This window comes from Mytilus galloprovincialis, chromosome 4 (genome assembly GCF_965363235.1).
Source record: "Mytilus galloprovincialis chromosome 4, xbMytGall1.hap1.1, whole genome shotgun sequence".
Lineage (NCBI taxonomy): Eukaryota > Metazoa > Mollusca > Bivalvia > Mytilida > Mytilidae > Mytilus > Mytilus galloprovincialis.
The window spans coordinates 95,578,022-95,601,851 of NC_134841.1; the positions used below are offsets into that span (position 1 = coordinate 95,578,022).

At 31.3% G+C, this 23,830-nt stretch overlaps 1 long non-coding RNA gene across 1 annotated transcript in view; it reads right to left on the reverse strand.

Moving 5' to 3' along the window:
* The window catches only part of LOC143073490 (uncharacterized), a 26,748-nt gene continuing 2,918 nt past the window's right edge, over positions 1-23,830 (reverse strand). The window contains exon 2 of the long non-coding RNA XR_012977515.1: positions 1-54. This is a non-coding gene — a long non-coding RNA (uncharacterized LOC143073490). The remainder of the gene's footprint in view (positions 55-23,830) is intronic.

Consider the following 23,830-nt stretch of genomic DNA (forward strand, 5'->3'; position numbering starts at 1 on the left):
CCTAATATGGGATATAAACGGTCTACACGCGGTTGCTTTTACCCAATCATATTCCTAAAAATGAATAGGAGGTAATTATAGCTAGCTGTACTCCTTGCATTCCATGTTGAGGAGTGAAATTCCGTCTTTATTCCGATTGTTTTTTTTTTCTAATAACAAGAAAGTTTTGAAACTTTGACGAGTTAGACGTAAATTAATCTGAATCATTTGTATTGCTATACGTCCAGCTACCCATTGATAACAGCCTTAACACTTTTGTTAACATGATAGCGACTATGGAAAAAGGAATATGAATTTGAACTAAAAGAAATATTATAAACCTTATAGCTGAACGTCTCTCCATGTGATATTTAACAGAATAATGAAATCTTAACGAAATAATTTTGACATCATAATCAAGGCAATGGAAATATCAGTCTTTTCAAGATTGACCTTTTGGGTAGTGATTAACCTCGCATTTGTTATAAACCTTTGCTTTTGGTATTTATTGTGATATATTTATTCAAACTACTATTCTGTTCTACTCCAGTTTGTGTTGTCATGATCGTTAATTTATGATACCTATAAATAAATTTACGATCTTTACCTTGAATTAAGTACTGATCAATGTTACGAAGAAAGATTTTATCGTGTGCATTTTACAAAATCTTTTTAAAAAAGAAAAGCGCTTTTTTTCAAAATCTAGAGATATGCAAATTTGAAATAAAAATGAATATAATCAAGGGTAAGTAACGATATACGTATTAAAAGGCGCGTAAGTTCAAACTGCATGATACTAGTTTTTTTTGTGGTAAAACCAGTGATGTGCATTTAAATACTGTATGGTTTGATCTAATGAAAAATATGATTTATATATGATAATTCATTTTTTTATGATCCTTACATTTAATTTATGCCGAATTTTCCGGTAGAGCGATTTATCTTCAATGAAAAGAAACACTTTTGTTTTGTTAGTATTTATCACATTTCGATAAACTAAGGGTTTAGTCAGGTTAAGTATTGCAAAAAATGATAGATTTGTATATATGTTGCGCCCTTTCAAACACTTTAAAGGTGGACACAAAAATTATAACTAAATGATTTTTATAGAAATTGACAAAATTCGAAAAACTTAAATCTGCAATCTTGATAATAAAATAAAATTATTTATATATATAACTTTGCTATTTGATATTGAATTCAATGGATACTATTGATGCATGATGGTGAAGGGTGGACATTTTTATGTCTATGCGCAAACTAAATGAATACATATTCAGGACAAAAGTTATTTAAGTGTGAAATAGATATAAACCCTGCTTTGTACAAGACTGACACATATCGAAAATGTTGAACGTACTTATTTGTAAGGACATCAGGACAACAAATTCCCAGGCACAAAATTCGGACTCAAAGCCGCCAAGTCACGTACTTATTTGTAAGGACATCAGGACAACAAATTCCCAGGCACAAAATTCGGACTCAAAGCCGCCAAGTCTATGCTCTTACTCTAAAATGTGTTGTTAAGCAGAAAATCAGAAACAAATAACTTTCAAATCTTTATTGTCCTGTTTTGGCCACCACTATATCGCATTCAGGGCGAGTACTTCACTTTAAAAATGTCCTGTACCAAGTCAGGAAAATGGCAATAGTTATATCATAGTTAGTTTCTGTGTGTGTAACATTTTTACGTTGTGTTTCCGTTGTGTCGTTTGTTTTCTTCTATTTTTGAGTGTGAATTCACATTACTATAAGACGTGTCACGGTACTTTTCTATCCCAATTTCATGTATTTGGTTTTGATGTTATATTGGTTATTCTCATCGGATGTTGTCTAATGCTTAGTCCGTTGCTGTGTGTGTGTTACATTTCAATGTTGTGTTGTTGTTCTCCTCTAATATTTAATGCGTTTCCCTCAGTTTTACTTTGTTACCCCGATTTTGTTTTTTGTCCATAGATTTATGAGTTTTGAACAGCAGTATACTACTGTTGCCTTTATTTACAAATGTAACTACCGCTTTATGCAAAACAGTCTTCTAGTCTACCTAGTACGCTAGAAATACTTTTATTTCTAAACTCTATAAACCAGTCATTATTTAGTATTTCAGTGGTTGTTTAATCTTTAATTTAGCCAATCAGTATCAGTCACTTCAATGGTTTACTACACGTGTTTTCTTAAACCAATCAGTATCAGTTTAAGAGATTACGACAAGTGTTCCGGTACTCAAAAGCAATAATAATCTGTGTTTACTAAACGTGTTTCTAGGAACCAATTTCATCTGTCATTTCCAAGGTTTACTACATGTGTTTCTTCAAACCATTTATTATCAGTCACTTTCATTGTTGACTACACGTGTATCTCCTAAACAATAAATTCCGGTCACTTCCATGGTTTACTACTCTTTTTTTCTTTATACAAACAATTATCTGTCAATTAACGTGTTTTGTCATTGTTATAAAGCGGGAGGGTATGTTAGCCATTAAACGAAGTTCCATCAATATTTTTTTCTTTAAATGTTCTATACCAAATCAGGGTATATTGCAGTTGTTAGCAAGAAGTGCGTTTATATGTATTTTGGTGTAAGTTTTTGATGCACTTCAGTGTTAGTGTTGTCCTTTGTTTTCCTCTATTAATTGATGTGTTTTCCTCGGTTTTAATATGTAATTAACTTGGATTTGTTTTCTCTCGAACGATTTAAGACACATGTATACAACTTTTGCCTTTATCTTTAATGTCACGCGTTTCATTAAACCAATAATAAGTTGTTTATTTCAGCGGCTACGTCACCTGTTTTTATTTGGTAAACAAATGAAAGTTTTTTTCTCTCACTTTAAGTGTTTTCGGACACTTGTTTTTTTAAAAACCAATCTTAATAAATCACAGTCCGTTGTTACAGCACGTGTTGTCCACTTTTGCTTTAATATGTAAAGCTATCGAACTTTGTTTAATTAGTTGCAACTAGAAGTGACTTTGTGTAAACTTGAAGTAGCTATTTTGTTTGCATTTATTTGATGTAAAAGTATAAAAAAAAAAACATATATTTTGGTAGCAGTGTTAAGCTAACTTTCAATTGTTACCGGAAATGATAAATAATCTCCCTTAATTCGAACCAAAATGTATAGAAACCATATATATTTTTAATTCAGCGTACAATAAATAAGCTATCATTTTGCACTAAACAAGACATTTCAATCTGACTTTTGATATTTTTTCGGGTAGAAAACCTTCAATTATTTTCTGAACAATTAGTGTTTGATATTCTATTAAATTAAGGTAATGATATGTAACTTTAGGCAAAAAATAAACACCGAAAGATTCTTAAGGAATTCTCAATCTCAAAAGTTGATTGTAAACCGATAATGCCGTAGAAAAATAAAAGAAATGTCAAACAACAGTACGCAGAACATAAAAGACTGACCAGAACAAACCCTATCATATATCAGGAGATGAGTTCATGTGGTCCGGACTGACCAGAACAAACCCTATCATATATCAGGAGATGATTTCATGTGGTCCGGACTGACCAGAACAAACCCTATCATATATCAGGAGATGATTTCATGTGGTCCGGATTGACCAGAACAAACCCTATCATATATCAGGAGATGATTTCATGTGGTCCGGAATGGGAAACAAATATTGCGCCTTATTCGACACCCGTCGGATATTCATATAAGTACAAACTGGATGATAAGTATAATGTAGTTCACATTCGAGAAAAAGTGAAGGTATTTTTTAAGTTATTAGTTTATATTAAAAAAAAATAGCACCATAGGCAAGTCTGTGTCTTACCCAATGACGCTACCTTTTCTATGATTTCAATTTTCAAATGGTGCAATTTCTATACACATTGGAAATAAGATTAACTATATGATTAATATCTTGTATATCTTTTAGGAAAAGTTCGACTATAAGGCGTATTTTGAGTTCTGATTAATAACATGCACATTCAAATAGTGTCGTTATACTAACCCTAGACAGATGATTTGTTTGATAAAATTATCAAAGGAATGAGTGAACAAACAAACATATTACATATTACGTATTGCAAAATAAAAATGTTCAAGATAAAACGTTTTACTAGTATATGGAAACTATAATTTGTTCAGACTGGAAGTCTGTGATAAGTTTAATTGAGACAGAAGTGTAAAAAACAAAGAACAAAGTTGGACGATCATCATTCGCAATGATTAAATTGAATAAAGTGTGTTTAACCTATAATCCTATGTGTAAGGTACAAAAACTATGTAGGCTACATTTTTATTAACATTGATATGCAAATGCCAAATAAAGGCAACAGTAGTATACCTCTGTTCGAAATTAATAAATCGATAGAGAAAAAACAAATCCGGGTTACAGACTAAAACTGAGGGAAACGTATCAAATATAAGAGAACTACGATACAACAGAAACACAACATTAAAATGTAACACACACAGAAACGAACAATTATATCAAAATGGCCATTTTTCTGACTTGGTACATGGCATTTTAAGAAAAATATAGTGGGTTGAACCTGGTTTTGTTGCATGCCAAACCTCCCGCTTTAATGTCAATGTTAATTATAACATTGAAATGGCAATATTACAAAATTGAGAAAACACAATATAAATACGATTTTGTGAGCACATTCAGACATGGAGGTGTTCACGATGTAAAATAACACAATCTTACCTAACTGATGTTCAAATTTCATTAATTGACTTAGAATACCAATCAAGGTAAAAAAAAAGTCTGAGGGAATAGCATGAACTCCAAAAAGGAACTAAACTGGGTTCGTCGTCAAAATAATCACATCCTACTATGCGTTCATCAACTATCATCCAAATCTTGACTCAGTCAAAATGTCCAAATCGAAAAGAGGACTTAACTGAGAACTAAAGGATGATTATAGCTTCTATTTTCATTCTTCCTAAGAGGCTACTGCAGGATGTCAGCCTTATATGGATATTGGAACCAGTCAGCAAAAAAATGAGTTCAGATTGTTTGTTTAGAAATATGTTCTTCAATAGTTATCAAAAGTACCAGGATTATAATTTAGTACGCCAGACGCGCGTTTCGTCTACATAAGACTCATCAGTGACGCTCATATCAAAATAGTTATAAAGCCAAACACTACAAAGTTGAAGAGCATAGAGGATCCAAAATTCCAAAAAGTTGTGCCAAATACGGCTAAGGTAATCTATTCCTGGGACAAGAAAATCCTTAGTTTTTCGAAAAATTCAAACGTCATAAAGGTCAACCAAGAAATCAAGTATCTTGATTATTTCAGTTAGGATACAAATCTAGAGTGATTGTGTTCTAAGAACGATATATGTTGGCCAATCTTTTTATGAAAATTTGTTAGCTTGGAACGAGGAATAGTTGTGTGAAGGGTAAAAAAGTTAAATCTTTTAATACAAATGAAAGAGGAAAGAGACGTTGGTTGTATCAGATTTATTAATAAAACATTCTGAAATATTCAAATCATGAAACGTTTCACTGCCATAAATAAAAGTCCCGCCGAAATTATTTACTATTGCATATGCTGCGTGTTTAACTTAATTGAAATTACTACCGGATTGAGGAAACAATTGTGAAAGTACATACCATGAGAAAATCATCTAACTTCAACGCGTGATCTCTAAACTAAGCGATACCGGGTGTATTCACAAGATATACGCTTGAGGCTTCTGTGATGCATGCATAATCACACAAGCTAATGATGAATTTTTACGATTAAGATTTTAAGCTTCTGGGGACCTATATACCTTTGATGTCAAGTTATATTTGCCCAATTAGTGAAAAAGGTCGTAATATGGATTTATATATATATATATGAATAAACACATTTTTTCAGAAAGTGATATACTTTAAATACATTGAGTAGTGATTTTGTCTGCGAATAACGATGGAATTACCACTTGTATTAGATATAAATGGGATATGTATTATAAGGTCTTTCAACCTTCCGGGTGAAAGACCTATTGCTTTTGTTCTGATTATTATTCGGTCTTTCCACTTTTCCTTTTGTTTTTCTTCTAATTATTTTTCTATAAGGTCTTTCCACTTTTCCGTGGAAAGACACATTGGATTTCTTCTGATTATCATTATTTTTTTTTTCTTCGGTCTAATTTTTTTCCTTCACTGTTTTTTTGTTTCGCAAGATGTCGCTTACATTTTTGGAATATGATATCGAATATACACTTTTGAAACCAACTCTGCTAAACCGAATACTTTCCCAAATAAGAGTTATCTCCCCGAACACTGTTTTTCTTGTTATCTCTAATGCTTCGCAACGATATAAGAAACCGATGTTCTGTTTTATTTTGACCAAAGCCATATAGAGATTCCATGTCAGAGTTATCCCCCTTTTATGTTTGATATAATAATATGCATTTCTAACTGGTAAACCATAAGTGATAGAGACCTCGAGTCTTTTGATTTGAGATCCTTGGTCCAAAAAATGAAAGTAAGGTCAAAGGTCAAAGGTCAAGGTCATATTATAAATTTTGATTTTGGCTTATTTTCACTTATTTTCAAAAGCCCTGTAACTTATCGACAAATTATTTTTACTCAATTGTTAGTTGCAACATGTCGTAACACGTAAATTTTAGTCGAAAGAGTACTTAGACATTTGATGCCAGTTTTGCCCCCTTATATAACTTATATTAGTTGTAAGGTAATACAACTCATTAACAATATATAGTACAGGCCTAGAGTCTTTTGATTTGAGGTCCTTGGTTGATGACCTCGAAATTGAGCTCAAGGTCATAGGTAAATGTAACATTCTAGATTTTGACCTTTGCTTTTACCTCATATGTATACATGATCAAGACATGGGACTTTTTAAATTAGGTTGAAAGCAATGTGATCTAGAAAAAGACAATTGGAAGTGACCTTTTGTACATCGGAAGTAGCTATATTTTGTTCTTAATTAATGAAAAAGTATATAGAACCATATATTTTTAGAATCAGTGTCAAGTAAACAATAAAAAATTACCGCAAGTAACATATTTTAAACCAGAAGTAAAAAATTATCTCCCTTTTTTATATCTTTTTGTATAGAAACCATATATTTTTGGAATAAGCGTTCAATAAGCTGTCATTTGACGCTAAAATTGACATTCTAAACCAAATTTTAATATTTTCATATAAAAAAGGTCTTAACTGGTGGTAGACCATCAATGGTTCTCTGAACAATTGGTTTTTATTTTTTTTCTCTTCTGCCGTCTTAGATGCTTTTTTGTCTTACAACATATTGAATGGATTTTTTGGCCAATGATGTTGTACAGTAATGGGGGTTTCAAAACTCACTTGTGTGACCGAACACTTATTCTTATAGGAGTTAAAAGCTTATGGCATATTCTTTAGCACAACGTCTTAAACCAATACTAACTAAAATAATCCATAGTGACCAAAATGGTTACATAAAAAATAGATATATAGGTTTTAACATTCGTCAAATTCAAGACATAATAGACCATGCAGAATACTTTAATATTGAAGGAGCATTGCTCTTCATAGATTTCTCCAAGGCCTTTGATTCATTGGAATGGCCATTTATGTATGAAGCACTCAAGAAATTCGGCCTTCCAAATCCTTTTATCAAATGGGTTAAAACTCTGTACAAAGACATAACGGGTTGTATGTTAAACAATGGGTGGGTCTCATCACCATATAACATTAAACGCGGTATTAGACAAGGCTGCCCGTTAAGTTCCCTGATTTTTGTTATTGCTGTAGAAATTTTGTCCTGCAGAATAAGACAAGACAACAACATCAAAGGTTTTCAAATTAGGCTAGATACTAAAACACACAGTTTAAAGATTTCTCAATTAGCTGACGACACAACACTTTTTCTAAAATCAAAAGATGAAGTACGTCACACTCTTAATATTATTGAAATCTTTGGAACGCTATCAGGTTTAAAATTAAATAGATCAAAAACTGAGGGCATTTGGTTAGGAAAATTAAAACATTGTAAAGATAAGTTTGAAAATATAACATGGAATAAAGGACCAATAAAAAGTCTAGGAGTTTATTTTGGAACAGATCGAGCTGAATGTGATAAGCTGAATACTGAAAAAATAATACAGAAATGTGACAAATTAATAAGTAATAAGAAATCTTACAATGATAGGTAAAATAACAGTTGTAAAATCTCTTCTTATACCTAACCTTACATATTTAGCTTCAGTCACAAACCTACCACATGAATTTATTCAACAGTTTAAAACTATTATCTACAATTTTATATGGGATGGTAAACGAGAAAAGGTCAAACGAACCACCCTTAGCAAAAATACTACTGAGGGAGGGCTTAAAATTACAGATATAGACAATTATATAACTGCACTACAAATAGCATGGATAAAAAGACTTACTGCAGATGATTTTGCTAACTGGAAAGTAATTCCGACATTTTACTTTAATAAATTTGGTGCTAATTTCATGCTACTTTACATGAATCTAGACAACATTTACTCAATACAAAACCTACATAAAACTTTACCAAAATTCTACTTAGAAATTGTAAAGTCTTGGTTCAGAGTACAAAATTTAAATAATACCAAACTCAATATGAATTTTAAAAACATTAGACAACAAATCTTATGGGGAAACAAACTGATAAAATTTCAAGGAAAGTGTTTAGTTTTTATAAATTGGATAAAAGAAGGTATTATATACGTTAACGATATAATAGACCAAAATGGTAATATCTCTCAAGAAATAATATCTAATAAAATATCCTCAAAATCCAATTTAATGTTTGAAATTTCAAAACTTAATTATGCCTTACCAAATGAATGGCTCAAGGTACTTAAATCAGAAAAATCAATAAAATCAAAAGCAAAAAATAAACTTAACCTTTGCATCAATACAAAAGAAAAAAATAAGATAATAATTTTACAAGTAATGGAAACAAAACAGATATACACACACATTAATAGTGGAAATGAAGACACGCCTCCAGGTTTCTTTAAATGGAAACGTGTCCTAAATTTAGATTCGTTAATTCCAATTAAATCAATGCTTAACTTTATATTTACTTATTTAAAAGATAACAGATTAAAAATATTTAAATGGAAATTGCTGCATCATATCCTTCCTTGCAAACAATTGCTTTTTCGATGGAAGATAAAAGAAGACAGTAAATGCGACTTATGTAATGTAACAGAAGATTATAAACATTTTTTCCTAGAATGTCGTCACTTTAAAACTTTTTAGGAAAAGATCAAAATACTATTAAATAAAGTTAAAATAGGTCATCATATCCTAAACTACAGAAATCTCATTATAGGATATAAAATCGGTGATATCAATTATTATGATATAAATCTGTTGGTGACACTCATTACATTTTCTATCCACAAGTGCACTCACAGTTCAAATTATAAAACTACAAATTTTGATGTGTATGCCCTGTTCAAAAAAGATTTTTTGAACTACTTAAATATTTCGACACTTTCAGGTGGTAAACATGGTAAAATTTTGAAAGAAATAAGCTTATACATATAATTATTATTCTCGCATATATGCTATATGCTAATTTATTCAGCAATACATGTGTCTCTATATTAGTTAATCTTAAAACCACGTGTTGTAGACTTCGTCATGATCATGATCAGTGATAAAGATTAAACCCCTACTATTCTGACGCATCCTTCATTTAATATATCACATACTCATAAATAAATATACCTATATAATGTACTTCAATTCGTAACCAAGTATGTTCACCTACATAATTAATATACAACAAACTGCTTCGACTGTTAATTTGCCTCCATCGTGTAATCCTTGATCAATAGGTCATGACCAGGTCAACTAGCATATATACAGAGTCAAAGCGGTTCACGAATGTATTTTTTTCCGGAAAATAATTTCTGTAGTAATCTGTATAATCTGTATACACAATATTGTAACATGTAAATCTAACCATTTATTATTATTATTAATAATTTACTGAACAATCTCCCTGTTTGTTCAGTAAAACTAACGCTTCAGGGATGCCCTGTCAAATGCTGTAGACATGGTATTAATTATAACAGCAATAGTGCAACAAATCAGATTTTAGATAAAAAAAAAAAAAAAAAAAAAGGAGTTATCTCCCCACGTCCTCTTTTTCTTGTTTTCGCTATATCTCTAAAACTGTAAAAGATATTAGCAAACTGTTTTCACCAAATTGTTTGTCTACTCTTGAGAATGATTTGGTTCATTTTGATTTAAGTGATCGGAAGACATCTTATGGGAGTTATTTCCCTTTGAAAATATAAGATAGGCGATTTGTTGGATAAATTTATACGTTATAAGTCGTAGAGGCCTAAAGTCTTTTGATATGAAGTCCTTAGTCCATTTGAAGGAATTTGAGGTCAAGGTCAAAGGTCTAGGTCATGTTTTAAATTTTGAATTTTGCTTTTTATCGTTATTTCACAGAAACTGTGACAGTAAATGATATGATGTGTTTGCCAAATAACTGTTTACAATAAGGCGCAACTTCAACCTATTTCAGTCAAAGTGTTTTGGTTAACCCTTATAGGAGTTTTCTCCCCTTATGTATTTGAAATCAGTATTTCTCCACAACCATACAAATGATTGACTTGGGGTTTTTTGATTTGAGATCACTGACCTATGACCTCGGAATTGAGGTCAATGTCAAAGGTCAATTTGACGTTCTAGATTTTGACCTTTGCTAAAAAATATTTTCTGTTCATAATAAAACAATTAAGTCTTCTGCATATACCTATTAATTTTATTTTTTTATATCAATTTGAAGAACCAAATTACATCAACAAGGAGTGACATTTTCTAACATCGTTTTTTTTATATTTCATTCTTATTATCGAGGTGGAAAGACCTTCAATTGTTCTCTGAAGAATTGGTTTTTAATTTGGTCTTTCCACTTTTCTGTGGAAAGACCTATCGTTTTTCTTCTGATTATTTTTTTTTTCTTCCGCCTAATTTTGTTCTTGCGATAAATATTTGTTTCGCAATATGTCGCTTAGATATTTGGTATATGACATCGAACAGTTAATGCGCTTTTGAAATTTACCCTGCGTAACCGAATACTTTTCTTTGTAGGAGTTATCTCCCCAAACACTGTTTTCCTTGTGTCCACGACTCCTTCGCAACCGTAAAAGATTACGACAAATTTATTTTATAAAATTGCTCGTTATATCCTTTGCATGATTTGTCCAATTTCGACCGAAGCAATATGAACGCTCCATATGAGAGTTATTTTCCCTTTTGTATTTGAAATTTTGAAATGTATTTTTAACTGGAACACCATAAGTGATAGAGACCTAGGATCTTTTGATTTGAGGTCCTTGGTCCAAAAAAATGAAAATTAGGTCAAGGTCAAAGGTCAAGGTCATATTCTGATTTTTGAATTTGTCTTATTTTCACTCATTTTTATTAACCTTATAAGATATCGACAAATTATTTTGTATAAATTGTTAGTTGCGACATGTGGTTACTAAATAATTTTAGTTGAAAGGGTGCGTAAACAATGAATGGGAGTTTTCGCCCCTATCATATCTTAAATTATGTGTAAAGTGATATAACTTATTAACCATACATATTAGAGACCTAAGGTCTTTTGATTTGAGATCCTCAGTTTGTGACCTTGAAATTGAGGTCAAGGTCATAGGTTAATTTGACGTTCTAGATTTTGACCTTTGCTTTAAATTCATATCTATACATCATAAAGTCATATGAACTGACATTTTAGACTGATTTTTTATATTTTAATATCAAAATAGACATTAACTGGTGGAAAGACCTTCAATTGTTGTTTTTAATTATTATTCATTTTTTTTCTTCCTCCTAAATTTTTTCCGTCGCTGTTTTTTTTGTTTCGCAAGATGTCGTTTAGATAAATGAAATATGATATTGAACAGTTTATGCGCTTTTGAAACTGACACTGTGAAACCGAATACTTTCCCATATAAGAGTTATCTCCCCGAACACTGTTTTTCTTGTTATCGCATAATCTTCATACCCGTATAAGAAACCGACAAATTTATTTTTCTAAAATGCTCGTTATATCCTCAGGATGTTCTGTTTTATTTTGACCTTTTGTATTTGAAATTTTGAAATGTATTTTAAAATGGAAAACCATAAGTGATAGAGACCTAGGGTCTTTTGATTTGAAATCTTTGGTTAAAAAAATGAAAATTAGGTCAAGGTCAAAGGTCAAGGTCGTATTTTAGATTTTTATTTGTCTTTGATTTCCCTATAACTTTAGAATGGTTATAGATACAGAAAATTTACATAGTGACAAATGCTTGGTCTCATTTGTTTTTTCTCGCTTGTTCCAAGAGACCCTATCCCAAGTGTTTAAGTAATAAACCAACCAACCAACCAACCAACCAACCAATCAATCAATCAATCAATTAATCAATCAATCAATGTGTATAACAGTTTATTCAAAACAATATGGAAGGAAAAAACTCTCAATTATTCAAGAAGAATTAAATTTTAATATTGTTCTTTAAATCTCTTCTGAAACTCTGAAACTACAAGTCAAATCGACCCTAAAATTTGCAGTCAGCAGGGCTTACATGTACTAAAAGTTCATAAAACAACGCGGTGCAGATATCTCTCGAGACTTTTCCTAGAGAAAGGAAATGGCAATGCCGTAAAAATCGCTTGCTAGGTCCGTAAATCTCAGTGAAATCCTACAATAAAATGTCCGCTCCTAGATTGAAATACTAATCCGTGTTACAAACTGGTGCTGAAAAATGTACACTATAAGAAAATAATCATTAAACGTATTTTAAAGTTACATCGGATCAATTAAATCCAAAGCATGCACTGTCCGTGAACAGTGATCAAAATGTCAATTTCCTACAATGACAAAAGAAATTACATTGTGTGCATTCCGTCCCTATACATGTTGTCTGTTCAACGTCCCCACCTGAAAAGAAATAAAAAGACTAAGTTTTCGTTATTATAAACCCGCGTCACGTGATGTCTCCTCAATCTGGCGCGAGAGTCGCGCGCTGGACCTGAAATAAAATAAAAACTTTCCAAACTAAACATGAAACTTTTCCGGTAACACAATAATATAGACCCCTTACAGAAACAAACAAACAAACACACACACCCTCATATCAATCAATCATGCTTCTCAGGGGGGAAAGACCGTTTACAATTGCGTTTTGAAAGCAATTGAGTTATATTTTATAATTAAGTTTTTTTTTAATGTTGTGTAAACTATTTTGTTTCAATCAGTTAAAGTACATCAATGGTATAAGAAAATTCAATTTTCTGATACATTGGTTTCACGCTTGAGGTAATGAATTACCTGATCTTTGATGTCATGATCAATTTACAATCAACAAAATCCTTCTTTTAAAAATTCCTAACGTTTTCAAGGACAACATTACTTTTACTTGATTGTACTTTCTGAAAAGGTTTTTATCGCTTTTTCTGTTTTCATAAAAAGTACACGTTCACATTTTCAACTATTTAGCACGACAATTTCACAAGACAACACTGTGTAGCTGTAGAACTGTGTCTTCAACAACTTTAACTCTGTTCTTTATTCCAGATTCAAGTGATAGTTTGAGTATACATCTATCAATAAAAGATATCTCTGAGTAAAAAAAAATGTCACTCAAGTACACTAACTCATCGTTGATTTATTTATCGGCATGGTGAGCACTGGAACACCCCATGATTATAGTGTGCTACCTTGGACATCTGAGACGTCTAGCTTCGAAAGGATAGTAAAACGATACGTCACCAGAGAAAACCACTACACATGATGTCCAAGCAGTACTCTATGATTTCTCAATTTTTTTTTGAAAAAATCAATAGCGGAAAAAATATTAAATAAATAAAATACTGGCTATAGCTTCAAATAACAAAAGCTACAAAAAAGATTTCAAAACAACGTAATGTTTACTTTATTTTAAAATTACATGACAATAAGTTACACATATTACAAAATCCACATTCCGATTTATAACTTATAAAGTCTCAACAATTTAATTAGATCCATTGAATAGTGATTTTATTGTTATTGATATCGATTTTGTTATCAGTAAATTAAAAGCAAACTAAATATCATTGTAATATACAAATACACATTCATGGATCTACAATCTGTCGATACGTGTATTTTGGCATTGCACAAGGTCATGTTTTTCTCTGATTGTTTATGACTTCTTTACACTAAATCCATTGGATGTTGGATGTGTACTTATTGATCATTTAGTCTTAGATGCATCATTTGTTTTTAATTAGTTGCTAGTGACTATAAACTACCTGTCAGTAACTGCGAGTACTCTCAGATCTGACCTTAGTGTCTTTTGTTGTTTGGATGTACACATGTATTTGTATTTTTATTCATTGATGATTTAAGCCTTTTTCAACTGATTTGTATAATTTGTTCTAATGTTGTACTATTACACCACTGTCCCAGGTTAGGGGAGGGTTGGGATTCCCATAACATGTAAAACTTCGCCACATTTTGTGTGTTTTGCCTGTCCTAAGTCAGGAGCCTGTAATTCAGTGGTTGTCGTTTGTTAGTGTGTTACATTTTTTGTACATAAATAAGGCCATTTGTTTTCTCGTTTGCATAATTTATATTGTCATTTCGGGGCCTGTTGTGAATGACTATGCGTTATGGACTTTGCTCATTGTAAAAGGCCGTACGGCGACCTTCAGTTATTAATTTCTGAGTCATTTGGTCTGTTCTGGAGAGTTGTCTCATTAGCCATCACCATACGTACATCATCCTTTTTTTATAATAAAATCTAATACTGCTACAATAAAAATGAAATCCAAATGCTGATCGAACACATCTGTTGTAAATTAGTGTAGACAAAGCTAACTAAAGAGACTATGGCTTATCAATGATGTGTTATCATACGATTCGCATGTATGCCAAGTATGAAAATGTTAATTTCCAAAATGTATCCCTATATAAGGAATACAAATCTGTATTTAATACGAGCCTTTTGTTTACAAAAATTTCACAAATGAATCTCAGATCCAGTTTTAGAGTAAAAAAAATGTGTATGGAGTGAAGAGCGTGGATGACCCAAATTTAGAAAAGTTTGTTTTAAAAGTTCTAAGGAAATATATATTCCTGTGAATAAACATCCTGAGTACTTAGAAAATCAGTTCATTGAACAGTTATTTTATTATTATGACCAAATCAACGAAATCATATTTAAGAAACATTTCCTCCATGATATATGGTCATTATAAGATGGGAAGGCATTATATGTGTCGCTATTTTACGCTGAGCTGTGAAATATTGTCAAATATAATGCCTACCCATGTTAAAATGAGCATAGAGCATGACATAAAGGAATTATTTCGATTTTAATAGGACAAATACAATTTTTTATAGTTCCATTATTGGTTGTTCTATTTTCCACCCCTTGGAGTACGTACATTACATTTTTCATATTTAATAAGTTAACAAACTAACAGCAGGGTGAACATATGTAGTTTGATAAACAGTATATACATAATAAAAGTAAATGTAAGCTTTTAAAAAGTATATAAATTTTATTACAATAACGATGAAAATTACAACACTATAAACATTGAATTTGTGCGCATGTGTCAAACATATTTTGTGCTAATTAGAACACGACTTTGTTTACACGGCGTAATGAGAACGTCATATTAGAATTCAACACATATGTCAGGGACTGTAGAGGACCCATTATTTTGTTTATGGTTATTAATCAGTACTGTGATGTTTCTACTATTTTAAGATGAATGTTAACCGTTGAAATCATGCTAAATATCATATAAATTCGACTATGTTTCTATGCTTTCAATTAATGAAAATTCCCTTATGTACAGTATAAACTGCAAAAAAGCAGGCTTGGCGCTCTTCATTCATAGTTAAAACATAAAAGACTAGTAAAATTAAGAATATAAAACTTGTGAAAAACTCAAATTGTAATTATATTAAGCACTCAATCTAACTATGGACCACTAAACATAATACATGCGTCTTGGAAGTATTACTTTTTGCATTTTATCTCATCTATTATCTGTTTTGAATTATCGATAGTGAATTTATAAGATCATCGTTGTTGAATAATGGTATGTTAATTGTTATGATGAACCGAGATGAACCGCCTGAATGACCGTTTAATTAGATGTATGATGCAGCTGTTACTTTACATATATTTTATGTCGTTATCTTATTTATAATATTTTGTTCCATAGTTGTATATGTAAGGTTAAGAGGTGAATAATACTGTAATTGATGTAAGAAATGTATGTAGGCGGCCAACCTAAAGTGAATAAAAAATGTAATGATCTAGACATGAGAGAGCAGAGTATGGTTTACATAGTAATTGCAAATCGACGTGTATCTGTTTAGTCATTTGATTATAATATAGATTATAGGGACTAGAACTAGTTTATAATAAAATATATGTTCATAAGGTATAACGTTATATAAAACCAAAGAATAAGGAAGAGTCCTCTGACACATGTTAAGATTTTCTTTTGCGATATTTCATATGGTTTGTTTAATCAATCAATGAACAGTCAAACATGTACGGTGACCTCTCGTTGTTAATTTCTGTGTCATTTTTGGTCTCTAATGGAGAGTTATCTCTTTAACAATCATACCACATCTTCTTTTTTATATGTATACGTATAATATGCAGTGCATGTACTTTAAATTCCTTTTATTGAATTGAGCAATAACAGTCTTGTTATGATCGTTAAACTAGAAATCCTTTTGAAGTTTGAAGCTTAAATGCCTTTTCTTTTATTTATTTTTATAAATTTTATTAGACTATTGCACTATTCTATTGTAGTCCGACGAAAATATCCATTGTGTATCAATATGAATACATTGTTACATTTTCTTTTCTTTTCTATTTTGAAACTGCATAATACACATGAAAACCATACAATTTCAGGAATACCGTTTAACTAGTATGGAGCTGAAAATTTACAGAAAGTTGGTATTTTAATACATTGTTAAATTTACGAAAACAGGTATTACAATAAATTACTTATCGAGAACTAGAATAAAAGAAAAGTATTAGTATTTTACCTGTGAGCCTATTCAATTTAGACGCTACTTTAGATAGTGAAAATTATTTGTATGAATTGTAGAGAAACATAATTTGATACAGTTTTATTGATCTTCAAAGTTTTTATTGAATAGATAAAAAGTTTAATAACCCTAATATGGAATTTTTTGGGGAAAACTCTAGACGGACAAAATCCCTTAGCAAACGGCAAGTCAGACGCCCAAACACATCAAACGAATGAATAACAACTGCAGAATAACAATTACTAATAACTGAGAATTCTGCTAGGGAACTCCATACAAATGTAGAGGATCGTACTTAATCGTCGATAAACCAAATGACGCCGTTGCTGTCAATCAATATTTTATAATAACGTACAAATGATAAACATCCTTTTATATATTTCACAGCAGAACAATTTTACGAAAGCAACTTGCAATAAAACGTTTTTACATACAAGACTTTCAAAGTTTCCTTCATTTGTTCTGTTTTCGGCGAAGGTATCTTTAAGTCTTTATGACACAAATCTTGAAGAAACTTTTAGGATAATTTTGCAAAATGTTCCATGATATCATTTTTTTTAAGTTAAAAGAAGTTATCTTTTATGAAAATTTAAAATGAATTTGATTATGAAATAGAATACGTGTTAGCATTATAAAAAAAAACTATTCTACAGGTGTTATCTAATAGTTCGTTTGTATGTATGTTGCATCATATTATATATAAATGATTTATTATTTTTATAGTATATAACGTGTTTTTAGAAACGTTAAACACACTTTTATGTTCGCGTTATACTTATACATACTTATATCAAAAATTTACATTAATGACAGCCCATATAAATCCTTTTCATAGGGGACAATCTTAACCAAACACCTTTCATTAGGGACCTACCTAATCAAGTTTCGTCATTAGGGACATACCTAATCAAGTGTCTCATTAGGAACATAACTAATCAAGTGTTTCATTAAGGACATACCTAATAAAATGTCTTTATCAGGAACAACATATATCAAATAAAGGCAACAAAAGTTGTATACATGATACCATAAGATAAGAAAACAGCACTCCGGTGTTTGGGGTTTTTCACTAATTGTTTTGGGAGCCCGTTTTAGCTTCTGTTCGGTGTGAGCCAAGGCTCCGTGTTGAACTCGTATATTGGTTTACTTTTACAAATTGATACTTGGATTGAGGGTTGACTCATTGGCAATCATTCCACATCTTCTTATGAAATATTATTCATAAATTAATGTTCTGTATATAAACTGAATAAATAGTGTTGCAATATTTAAAGAGTAACAGGTTTTCTACGCCAAACACAAAACTCTTTAGTCGTATTCGGCAGAATTTCGCCGATTTTTGTTTTGTTTTCAATGCATTATTATTATATTAGATGTGGCCTTCAAAGAACTTTTTTGTATTTTGAATAAAATATTAATGATCAGTCTGTCGTATTCTAAAAAGGGTAAGTTTGGCGTTCAAAATTCAAACCTGCGTATCTTTGAGAATTTTGCAAACTATTGGGTCGATACCACTACAGGGAGACATTTCGTCCAATAGCTTATCACCACCTCATTTTCTATAGAAATAAAGGATCTCTGATATATTCATCTTCTGAAAACCAACTGCTTATGCCAGGATATGATCAAAAGCATCCGTATTTGGTTCAATTTTAGGGAAGTTTCCAATGAGTTTTAACATTGTATTTGATTTGACCTGCAATAGTTTTGATTCGATTAATGTTGATAAGTCTTATGTATAGGAAACGCTCGTTGGCTAACCAGATTGTATGCCCAGTATCATTGATAAGCCTAAATGTTTATTACATCGTATATCCACCTATTTGATGATAAAGACTATATTAACCCGTCATTGAATGTTTGGTTATATTTGTCATTTTTGTGGCTGTTTCATTGGTGTATACCACACATCTTCTTTGTTGTTGTTGTCTATTCGTTTAATTTTTTTTATCATTGATTTTGTCTGCCATTTGATTAGAACTTTTAGTGTTTTTTTTTGTGATTTTTTTTATTATTCATCTTACACTTTAATCGAAGTCAGTTCTTTTTTTTATCATGATATATTTTACCCTGATTCCAGACAGACAATATAGGGTCCTATGATATAACATTACTTCCTGTGTCAAATAGCAGATTTGATTAATGTTGAATTTAGACTTATACAGTATATAAGGTACATTTCTATAAAATAGGGGCAACAGTTTGTTACGTCGGACTTAACAAGAGTCATTTCATATGTGTAATCAATTTAATTGACACTTACTCTGCAAATATGTGTGTGATAGGTCTTACCTACGGTTGGTTTAAATATATATATCTCCATACATTTTTTAAAATCTAAAACCACTAAGTATATTACTCCTATATTATGCAAACAGATCACTTCATCGTATGTATTGCAATTTATAAATATTGCACCATACATTTAATTTGAAAATAAATCTTAAGCGATAAATGTTACGGTTATTTAGGAGAAGAAAAGACATATAAAAGTAATAAAATTGCCCTTGAGAGGTAATCTTGTCCTCCATTTTATTTTTAGTGGAGCAATGATCTCAAGTTAAATAAATCTGATGTCTACGTTTATGGTTTATTGGGTACACTTGTAATCAGTTATGCTAAATAAAAATATAAACATAATTCAAATAAGGAGTAACCCCATCGCTTCGTTAAACATTGATTGCGACATGTTGAAGAATACAATCAACAATTTAGAAAAAGAAAAATGTGTAAAATGTCAAAAGAATACTTTAAGGTGGTACCCTACACTTTCACTAAAATTAATTTGGCTCGTTTAATTTTCATAAAATTTTGTCAAAGTATTTACTTTGAGACTTTAATAAAAATATAAGAAAAATAAATTTTTTGAACCGACCGTTTTGTTAGAAAAATTACACTGGTTATATAGCAATTTGACAAACAACAATTTTGATCATTGAGAAGCTTAATATTCCTTTTACAACACAACGTAATTAAAACGTTTAGATGACTTCACAGATTTATCTCCCTGTAGTGTTAGGTACCACCTTAAAGAGGCAGTATATATCATGCATTGCCCTTATTATGACTATACAAAGAAAAACATATATTAGTGTGTTGATGTATGACTATTTAACAGCGGTACACAACAGTGCCCTTATGCAGCATATATATGATTTGTAATTCATAAAAATGTTACTGAAGTTGTAAATGAAATGTGTCCATGATAACGAGTAGTATAAAGTAAAATCACAAAAAAACTGAACCTTGCGGAAAATTCAAAGCGAAAAGTCCCTAATCAAATGGCAAATTGAAGTGATCAAACACATCAAACGAATAAACAACAACTGTCCGTTTTTGACTTGGTACAGGCATTTACAAATGTATAACATGGTGGATTGAACCTGGTTTAATGGCGCCAAACCTCTCACTTGTATATATATATAAACTCATATTAGATACCAGGATTAGATTTTCTATTTACGCTATCGTGCGTCTCGTCTACAAAAGACTCATTAGTGACGCTCGAATAAAAAAAAGTTCAAAAGGTCAAATAAGATCCGAGGTTAAAGAGCATTGAGGACCAAAATTCCTAAAAGTTTTGCCAAACACAGCTAAGGTAACTTATTTCTGAGGTAGAAAAGCACTGGTATTTTAAAATTTCAAATGTTTTTTTAAACAATTAATTTGTAATTATGACCATATTAATGATAATTCATGTCAGCACATAATAATAATAATACTTTATTCCAAAAGCAAGTACAGCTTATAGGATATACATTCATTTTTTGACAATATAATTATACATGCACCATATTAAATAAACAGACATATAATAATAAAATGTTAACTACATAAGTGCTGAATACTGGGCTGGTGATAACCTCGAGGAATTAAAACTCCATCAGCAGTGGCATCGACCAAGTGGTTGTAAATAATGACAGTGGCATCAAATAAAATTATATTGACTACGATGCGTGAAAAAATGTCACAAATAGGGATACAAAAACAACACGAACCCTACAAAAACTTGGGTTGATTTTAGGTGCTGCTCCACATGTGGCACCCGTCGTGTTGCTCATGTAATTATAATATAGATGAAAAATTGAAATTGTTACAGTATTTTATTCTTTTTTTAATATGAAATACAGATAAAATGTTTATTGCTCATCACATTGCTTAATTTACATAATGTGTTTGATAGGGATGATTGGCGTTAAATCATTATTGATTTTGTATCATCTATCAGTGTCTCCAAATGGATAAAACTAAAGAACTGAATGAAAGTATGATATGGAAGTAATATGATAGTTTTAATAGTTATCAAAGGTACCAGGATTATAATTTAATACGCCAGAAGCACGTTTCGTCTACATAAGACCCATCAGTGACGCTCAGATCAAAACAGCTTAAAGGCCAAACAAATACAAAGTTGAAGAGCATTTAGGACCCAAAATTCAAAAACGTTGTACCAAATACGGCTAAGGTGATCTACTCCTGGGGTAAAAAAAATCCTTAGTTATTCGAAAAATTCAAAGTTTTGTAAACGGGAGATTTATAAAAATGACCATATAATTGATATTCATGTCAACAACGAAGTGCTGACTACCGGGCTTGTGATACCCTCGGGGACGAAACTTCCACCAGCAGTGGCATCGACTAGTGGTGTTAATAGTTATCAAAGGTACCAGGATTATAATTTAATACGCCAGACGCGCGTTTTGTCTACATAAGACTCATCCGTGACGCTCAGATCAAAACAGTTAAAAGGCCAAACAAATACAAAGTTGGAAAGCATTGAGGACCTAAAATTAAAAAAAGTTGTGACAACTACGGCTTAGGTAATCTACTCCTGGGGTAAAAAAAATCCTTAGTTTTTCGAAAAATTCAAAGTTTTGTAAACGGGAAATTTATAAAAATGACTATATAATTGATATTCATGTCAACATCGAAGTGCTGACTACTGGGCTGGTGATACCCTCGGGGACGAAACTTCCACCAGCAGTGGCATTACTTATGCATTTATATGTGCATAAGTATTTCAAATTATCGTCTATTGTATTATTCTGTTAAAAACATTTATAGTTGTGAGATAAAAATATAAGTGTTTTCCCCATAAAAATATAAAATTCAGATATGAACACCTTATTTTTCCTTCCAAAAATATCATCATAAAATATTTAGCCTGAAAGGAAAAATATTCTGAATTAACGGGCCAAGTCAAGTGGAACAAAGCAAGATATAACAAATATTTGTTAATATATATTTTTTACTGTCTTTTGTGAAATCACAAAACTCAAACAACCAGTTACACAACTATTTACATACTTAGTGTGCATTTTAAAAATAGATTACTTGAACTAACAAGTTCAAAACTAAAAATTGGTAGTCAGTGACCAGAAAAGACATAATTTTATTTAGAACATAGGTGCAAGTACTTAAGAATATTATTTCCCCCGATGGAAGTCTTTATTTTGAGACAAACCACATTTTCAGGAAGTTGATCACACAACAGACGGATTTATGTCCCCTCTTGGAGGAAATATTATGTTGAACAAGATGTGTATTCATGACAAAATATTACAGCAATTAATGTGAATTGTGTCTTTAATTTCTATAAATATAGATTATCGTTGCTCTTCTAGACGAGATATATTTTCTTGCATTAGCCGGTAGGGCAAAAGTGAGAAAAAACAATCAAATTGAGATGACCGATGATAATCACCAGCCTAGTAGTCAGCACTTCAATGTTGACATGCATTTTAATTATATGGTAATTTCAATAAGCTTCCTATTGACAAAACTTTAATTTTTCGAAAAATTAAGGATTTTAATGTCCCAGGAATAGATTACCTTAGCCATATTTGGCACAACTTTTTGGAATTTTGGGTTCACAATGCTCTTCAACTTTGTACATGTTTGGCTTTATAACTATTTTGATCTGAGCGTCCTTGGTGAGTCTTATGTAGACGAAACGCACGTCTGGTGTATCAAATGATAATCCTGGTACCTTTGATAACTATTTCACCAATGACGTGTTGTTAATTTCATTGACAAATGGCACATAAGCCCTTAGTTTCCAGTGATAATTTTCATATCACTGTACTGGGCTGAGAAAGACAATTATTTGTCAGTAGGATCAAAGGAAAATCTCATAAAATAACATTGATACATGTTATCTCTGTGCATTACTTTAACTGATTAATATGTTTCTCCAAAAAAAAAAAAAAAATAGCAATAATACCGAACTCATAGGCAAATTTGTAACGGAAAGTCCCTAAGCAAAATGTAAAATCAAAAGCTCAAACACACCCAACGAATGGACAACAACTATCACATTACTGACTTGGTACAAGCATTTACTTATGTTTTTCTAGCTAGCTAAAAGCTCTCACTTGTATGATAGTAAAAGTGTGAAAGCAAGACAACTCGCTTCATTGCCAAATCGCTCGACTCTTCGACAACTCGCCACACTCTCGTTTATTAACTAGCTCTACTATCAAAAGGGGTTTAGTTCCCGCTGAATTGCGGTCTTCAACCTCGGCATATTAATTGAAAAGAGCTATATCCTGTTGGATATTGGACTACCAACTTGCACACTTTACGAAGCAGTTTAATCTACATTCCTTGGATTGTATAAACTTGTAAATTAATATATAAAATTAAAAATCAGTTCCTATCAATAATTGCATAGTTTTCAATGTCGTACGTACACCATTCATTCACACCATTCCCGATCACACGTTACACCATAACACCAATCCCCTTATACCATACACTATAGCATCATACGACTTCTACCATTGCACCATATGCCATAATCATTACACCATACACGTT